Source organism: Lathyrus oleraceus, chromosome 7 (genome assembly GCF_024323335.1).
Source record: "Lathyrus oleraceus cultivar Zhongwan6 chromosome 7, CAAS_Psat_ZW6_1.0, whole genome shotgun sequence".
NCBI lineage: Eukaryota > Viridiplantae > Streptophyta > Magnoliopsida > Fabales > Fabaceae > Lathyrus > Lathyrus oleraceus.
The window spans coordinates 172,944,054-172,952,130 of record NC_066585.1 but is presented as its reverse complement, the minus strand read 5'-3'; positions in this window follow the sequence as shown (position 1 = coordinate 172,952,130).

Sequence of the window (8,077 nt, the reverse complement as noted above, 5' to 3'; positions counted from 1 at the left end):
ATTTTTTAAAAAATAAAAAATTATTTATAATAAAAATAATTTTCTAAAATAATATAAAGAATTATTTTATAATATATATAAAATTATGCCATTAATTAATTTAGTCATTTCTTTAACTATAAAAATATATATCATTAACCATTTATTTTACTTATAACAACTCCAATAATAAAATTTTAGTCTAATTCGCCACTTTTTCTACAAAATTGTCATAGAAGTTCAGCCAGCATGATGACACTATGATGCTTTCTGAAAAAATAATTGTTTTTTTTTTGTCTGAAGCAACAATAGTGTAAGCATAAAAGAAAATTAAAATTATTAACTTCTTTCTTTAATAGTAATGGTTTGTTTGTTAATATATTAATTTTCATTTTTAAGAATATTTGTATTAATTTTTTCAAAATTTAATAATTTAATTTATAAATAGTGATCAATTAAAATTATTACTTTTAACTTTTTAAAATATAATCTTAACTCTTTATTCTTAATTGTAGACTCAATGTCACTTTGATAATTACAACTATATAATGTGATATATTTATTATTAAAAAGTTTCATATTAATATTATTTAAAAATATTTAAATTAGTATTTTAAATTATAATAAAATTAAATAAAACTAAAATATATATTAATATGTGAAATAAAATTACAAGACCAACATAAATTCTTTAAAATTACACCATTAAATTTAAAATTGAGTGAATTATTTCAAAATGACAAGGTTTGATGGATCCTACAAATAACTTAAAAGAACTGCACCATTAGAGATGCGTTTATAATTCATAACCACTTTCACCATTTTCTTGATCAATAAAATACATAGCATTACGATTTTTGAACATTAAATTATAAATACTATTAACCAATATTACACTCTATTAATCATCTTTATTTTATTATTTAAGACTATTTTTTATGTATGTTAACCCATCTTTTACATATCATTAACAAAACAAAACTTGATTAACCATGCAATACTTTACCTTTTTTCTTTTTTATGTCATGACACTCAATAATCAATTTAGGAGTTATATTTATGTTTATGTTTATGCAATCATTAACCAAATTATAAAATGTATTACTATTAATAAAAATAGATTTATAACGCAAAATTTTATTTTATATGTCAGTGCATTTAAATCAACTATGAAATGTAATAATCAATATTTTACATTCAGTTAATCAACTTTATTTTATAACTTAAATTTACTCCTTAATAAAAAATGTTTGTATGTTAATATATTAATTTTAACTTAAAAAAAATATTTGTATTCATTTTTTTAAATTTTAATAATTTAATTTATAAATAATGATCAATTAAATTTTTACTTTTAGTTTTTTAATATAATTTTAACTCTTTATTCTTAACTGATGTCACTTTCATAATTATAATTATATAATGAGATATATTTATTATTAAAATTTCATATTAATATTGATTAAAAAGATTTAAATTAGTATTTTAAATTATAATAAAATTAAATAAAAAAAAATATTAATATGTGAAATAAAATTATAAAACCCAATATAAATTCTTTCAAGTTACACCATTAAATTTAAAATTAAATGAATTGATTCAAAATGACGTTGTTTAATGAGTCCTACAAATAATTTAAAGATGAGTTGCACCAATGAAGATGCACTAACCAATTTCACTATTTTCTTAATCAATAAAACACATAACATTACGATTTTCAAACATTAAATTATAAATTATACTAACTAATATTTTACATTCTATTAATCATCTTTATTTTATGATTTAAGACTATTTTTTTATGTCTGATGAGTCATTAATCAATATGAGTTTTATCAACCACTCTTTTACACAACATTTATGTGATATAATCTAAGTTGTGTAACCCAAGTCCATAATTAATTAGGATTTAAAGTTTGTTACTTATTATATATATAAATAGACATATTTTGTAATTCAGTTTGTACAATCATAATTCAATAATATCAATCATTATTCTCATTCTCTCATTCTTTCTCTCCTTATTAAAAGTGTCTCACGCACTAACAAATTGGTATATAGAGTTCTGGTTAGATTCTTGGTCCTATTTTCAAGAATTACACGTTGGTGATCGTGTTTCCGAGATCGTGGGTTGTTAATCAATCGATGCAAAGGTGAATGGTACTAATGACATTCTGAATTCTCTTTCGATTCTTGCCGGCAAAAATTGGAACCGATGGAGCAAGAATATGAAGTCCTTGTTCGGCTTTCATGAAATCCTAGAAGTCGTTACTAATTGCATCCCTGAGCTTGTTGAGAATGAGTCTCGAACAAGAAGGTGAAGAAGAAAGACTACAAGGTCACGCATTGCATTCAATCGGCGGTAGATTCAGCGAATTTCGACAAGATTTCTCATGCTTAATCGATGAAAGAGACATGGGATATTCTTGTCAAATATTATGAAGGGGGCGAGAAAGTCAAAGTTATCAAATTGAAGACTTTGCGACGAAAGTATGAATTGTTGCAGGTGGGAGAAGATGAAAATATTTCTAGCTATGTTTTGATGGTGCAAAATCTCGTCTATCTCATGAAGGATTATGGTGAAACACTAACTGATAAGATGATAGTTGAGAAGGTAATGTGTACGTTGACCTCTCACTTTGATCACGTTATCATAATTATTCAAGAATCCAACAATCTTGAAACCATGAAACTGGAAGATTTGGTTGGCTCGTTGGAAACGCATGAGATTATGATTATTGAAAGGAAAAAGGTTCAAGATTCTATACAAGCACTGCAGGCTCAAGCTTGGAAGAAGCATGATGGTTCCGACAAGTCCAAAGGAAAAGGAGAGAAGACTCAGAGCAAGGAGTCTTGGTCGAACCCTCAAAAGCATAAGGTCGATGAAAGGGATTCTGAATCCTCGAAAAGAGGAGAAGGAAACTTTTATCAGAAAGACAAAGAGAAAAAATATGTGCAATGCTATAACTGTGAAAAATGTGGTCACTTGGCTATGAATTATTGGTACAATGAAGACAAGGGAGCGGTAACAGGTAAGAAGGAAGGAGTGAACTTTGCACGCTAAGATTCAGATGATTCTGGAGATATGATGGTTATGGCTGTAGTTGCATATGACCATATTGACTTCAAGATATGGTTCATCGACTCGGGCTGCTCGAATCACATACTGATCGAAAAGTATGGTTAGCAGATTTCAAATTGTCGAAGAAGAGCAAGGTCAAACTTGCTGATAGTAGCTCGTTACAAGCAGACGGTATTAGCGACATAGTTATTGAAAGGAGCAATAGAGGAAAATAAAAAAGATGTATCATATGTACCTGGAATAAAGTACAATCTGCTAAGTGTTGGACAACTGGTCGAAAAAGGTTTCTCAGTGATTATGAAAGATGGAGCCTTGGAACTGTTTGACACTCATAATAATTTAGTCTTGAAATCTCCTTTGTCGAAGAATAGGACATTCAAGACCATGATCAGTTCGACTGAAGTACAATGTCTAAAAATTATTGTCGGCTATAAGCATAGTTGGTCGTGGAATTTGAGGTTTGGACATTTAAACTTTCGATCACTCAATCAACTGATTACTCAAGATATGGTAATTGGTATACCCATTCTTGAGATGTCCGACAAAATTTGTTAAGGTTTCTTAGTCGGAAAGCAATCCAGAAAATCTTTTGTTTCGACTATGCCAATAAGATCCTCCTGCATATTAGAAGTAGTACATCCAAATATATGTGGCCTATTTGAGGATCATACCATTGATGGAAACATGTATTTTGTCTCATTTGTCGATGAGTATAGTCGAAAACTTTGGATCTATGTGTCAAGCGAAAGGACGAAGTATTTGCAATCTTTAAGAGATTCGAAATACTTGTTGAAAACCAGAGTGAAAAGAAGATCAAAGTTATGCGAACAGACGGAGGTGGCGAATATACATCAAAGATGTTTGAAGAATTCTGTGCAAAACATGGTATTGATCATGAGGTAACTTCTCCTTACACGCCTCAACATAATGGAATAGCAGAAAGAAGAAACTTGACCATATTGGACATGGTGAGATGCATGCTGAAGCCGAAGAATTTGCCAAAATCCTTATAGGATGAAGCTTTTTTCTGCTGCTATTTATATTCTGAACAAGTGCCATACCAAGAAGCTGAAGAACAAGGTTCTTGAAGAAGTGTGGAGTGACACACAACCATTAGTGAATCATTTGAAGGTTTTTGGCTCTATTTGTTACAAGTATATTCCTGATGCGAGAAGAAGGAAGCTTGATGATAAAAGTGAACATATGATTCTGGTAGGATATTAAAAAATTAGAGCATACACGTTATTCAATCCATTCAATGAGAAGATCATGATGAGTCGGGATATTGTTATTTATGAAAATTATTCATGGGATTGGAACTTTGGTGATCCAATTAACAATCCATTGATGAGTTATGGCATCGACGAAGAAACCGATGAAGTCGAAGTCAGAGAAATTATCGATATTCTAGTTGAAAAAGTTGTTGACATTCATGACATAGTCAAATTCAAAGAGGGTATGGCTAGCACAAGCCAGAGCTTCAAAGAACTAGAGTTTGTCCAGTAAGACTTCAAGACTACGAAGTAATTGGTGATGATGAAGTCATATTAGATGGAGAATTAGTTCATTTTGCTTTACTTACAGATGATGAACCAATCAACTATAGCTAGACTTTAATGCATATGAAGTGGAAGTATGTTATGGTCAAAGAGTTACAAGCAATAGAAAGAAACATCACATGGGAGTCAGTCGAATTGTTGACACATATAAAAGCTATCGAAGTGGAGTGGGTGTTCAAGATGAAGCACAATGTTGATGGGTCGATAGTAAGACATAAGGAGATATTGGTAGCTCGAAGATTTCTTTAGAGAGAAAGAGTCGACTACTCTGAAGTATATGCATCTGCGCAAGATTGAAGGCTGTCAGATTGGTTGTAGCCTTGGCATGCAAGCAAGGTTGGTCAACAATTCACTTAGATGTGAAATCATCATTTTTGAATAGTCCATTAGACGAAGAAGTTTATGTCACACAACCTCCTGGGTTTATGATACATGAGGATACAAGGAAAGTGTATAAGTTGCACAAAGCGCTATATGGCCTCAAGAAGGTTGTGGCACAAGATATAAAAAATCATCTGCTTATATATCGATGACTTGCTGTTTACTGGAAATAGCTTGAAGAACTTGTTGAAGTTCAAAGAGCTGATGATGAGGGAGTCTGAAATGTCGGATTTGGGAAAGTTGTCTTATTTCATAGGCATGAAATAAAGTATGTCAAAGAGATAATCAAGAGATTCATGATGGATGATTCGACTCTTGCATCTTCTCCTGTCGAACCAAATTTGAAGTTAGAGAAGCATGGAGAGGAAGACAAAGTCGATGCAACTTTGTTCAAACAAATTATCAGATCTCTGAGATATGTGTGCAACAATCGATCTAATATAGATTTCTCAGTCATATTAGTGAGCAAATACATGAGTGAACCAAGGGTGTCACAAATGATGGTTGCAAGAAGAATTTTGAGATACTTAAAAGGATCGATAAACTATGGAATTCTATTTCGACGAGACTCTGAAAGTAAAGAAGTCATGGTTACTTGCTATTCAGATGCTGATTAGTATGAAGATGATGAAGATCGAAGAAGTATAACTGGTTATTTCTTTCAAGTATTTGGTACCCCAATCTTATGGTGCTCGAGAAAGAAACTTGTGGTGGCATTGTCATCATGTGAGGCTGAATATATAGAAGGATCTTATGATGCGTGTCAAGAAATCTGGATCAGATTTATGGTGGAAGAGATTGAGGTCGAAGTGAAGAAACCTCTGGTGTTGCAGATCGACAACAAGTCAGCCATAAATCTTGTGAAGAATCTAGTTTTGCATGGAAGGAGTAAGCATATCGGAGATAGATTTCATTTCTTAAGGGAAAAGGTAAATCGAGGCGAACTTGAAGTAAAACATTGCTCAAGTGAAGCACAGTTAGCCGACATTCTCACCAAAGGTTTGAAGATCGACAAATTCCTAAATTTGATAAAGAAATTAGGAATAGTTCATATCGACTATGATTAGTATGTTCGACAACTTGAATTATATGAGGTATGTTGTGATATACTCCAAGTTGTGTAGCCCAAATCCAAATTGTTAATTAAAGTTTAGAGTTTGTTACTTAGTATATAAGTTAGTTGTATATAAATAGACATATTTTGAAATTTAGTTTGTACAATCATAATTCAATAATATCAATCTTTATTCTCATTCTCTAATTCTTTCTCTCCTCGTTAAAAGTGTCTCACGCACTAACAATCACCCACAAAAGTTGATTAACCATGCAAGACTTTCCTTTTTTCTATGTCATGACACTCAATAATCAATTTAGGAGTTATATTTATCAACATGTTATACTTCATTCACCAACTTTAAAATATACTTTATGTTTATGCAATCATTAACTAAATTATGAACTATATTAACCAACAGTTAATTAAAATTTATTTATCATGCAAAACTCTAATTTTTATGTCAATGCATTTAAATCAAACTATAAAATGTAATAATCAATGTTTTACACTCAATTAATCAACTTTATTTTATAACTTAAACCTACTTTTTTTAAATTTATGACTTAAACATACTATTTTATATTAGAATATTTACTAATCAAACTATCAATTGTATTAAACAAATCTTCACACTTTATTAACTAAAGTAATTTTAAAGAAAGAGAAGAATATTGAAAAGTCAAAATTAAAAGAATTTGTTCACTGTATTAATGAATAATAAATAATTTAAGAGTAAAATACTTGTGCCAATGTAACATTATTTTTATACTTTGAAATGTTTTAGGAAATGATTTATGATTTATGATTTATGATACATATTTACATGATATGTAACTCATATATACTTAAAAGTTTTAGATATAAATATATGTTCTTTATAGTTATAGATTATTGGACCGTGGTTGTTTTCATACTTACTAATAATAATTTTGTCAATCTAGAGGAGTTTAATGTATGGAAATTAAAACTTAGTTGATACTTTTCTATAGATGAAGAGACTGATGTTTAGCTCCCTTTTCATTTGGTCGGTTGTACTGGGAGACAAGAAAAAATAGTATCAATCTATAACCTAAAAAATAATAATTGAAAGTTGATTAACCCTTCAACCTTGATATTATTTCAAATCATACAAGAATGTCATCTCCTGATGATGATGTCCAGAGATATGTGGTTTATGGTTTGGGGTATATATATTTGATTCACCTCTTTATCGATACATTATTTTGTTATTAAAAATATATTATCATGTTTTTTTATTGAACTGCACAATATTTACCATTTTTTATTTATTAAAACTATATACAACTAACTAACTAGGACTAGGGGACCAAGCGAGAGTAGTTGTAGAAACTATGAGCAGATTGAGTAGGGCTTCAATGTTACTCACCTAATTTTTTCATGTAATAGTGAATCATTAATGTGTAAGGATGCAGAATATTCACTTGATAAGTCGCACTCATTTGGATCTTCTCTTTTGTTGCTTCCATTTGGTTGAGTTACATTAGATGATTATGATATATAACAAGTTTAAATAATTATGATATTTTCTTAAAAGAGATACAATTCATGATGAGAATTCTGTGTACGCTCTTGTTAAAGAAAGAAATCTCCATTGTTACGAAGTACTGTTGGCTTTGAGTTTTTTTTATGAACTTCCAAACTTTTAGAGTATAGGAACCATACTCTTCAATTGAGTATAAAGAGTTTGGCTCTTGGATATGGCCTGTTTGATCTCTATTAAGTGTTACATGTTTACAACATTGTGTTTACGAGATTTTTTTTATTTAGTGTTGATTTTTTTTTTGTATCCAAAGGGTGGTTTTTTAGGTAATTTTATTTTAATAGTAAATTATTAATAGCTGAGATTTTTTTTTTAATCAATAACTCAACAATTTCAAATCAGTTTATATATATATATATATATATATATATATATATATATATATATATATATATATATATATATATATCTATATATATATATATAATTAGTGCTGTAATTTAATTTACGCTTACAAA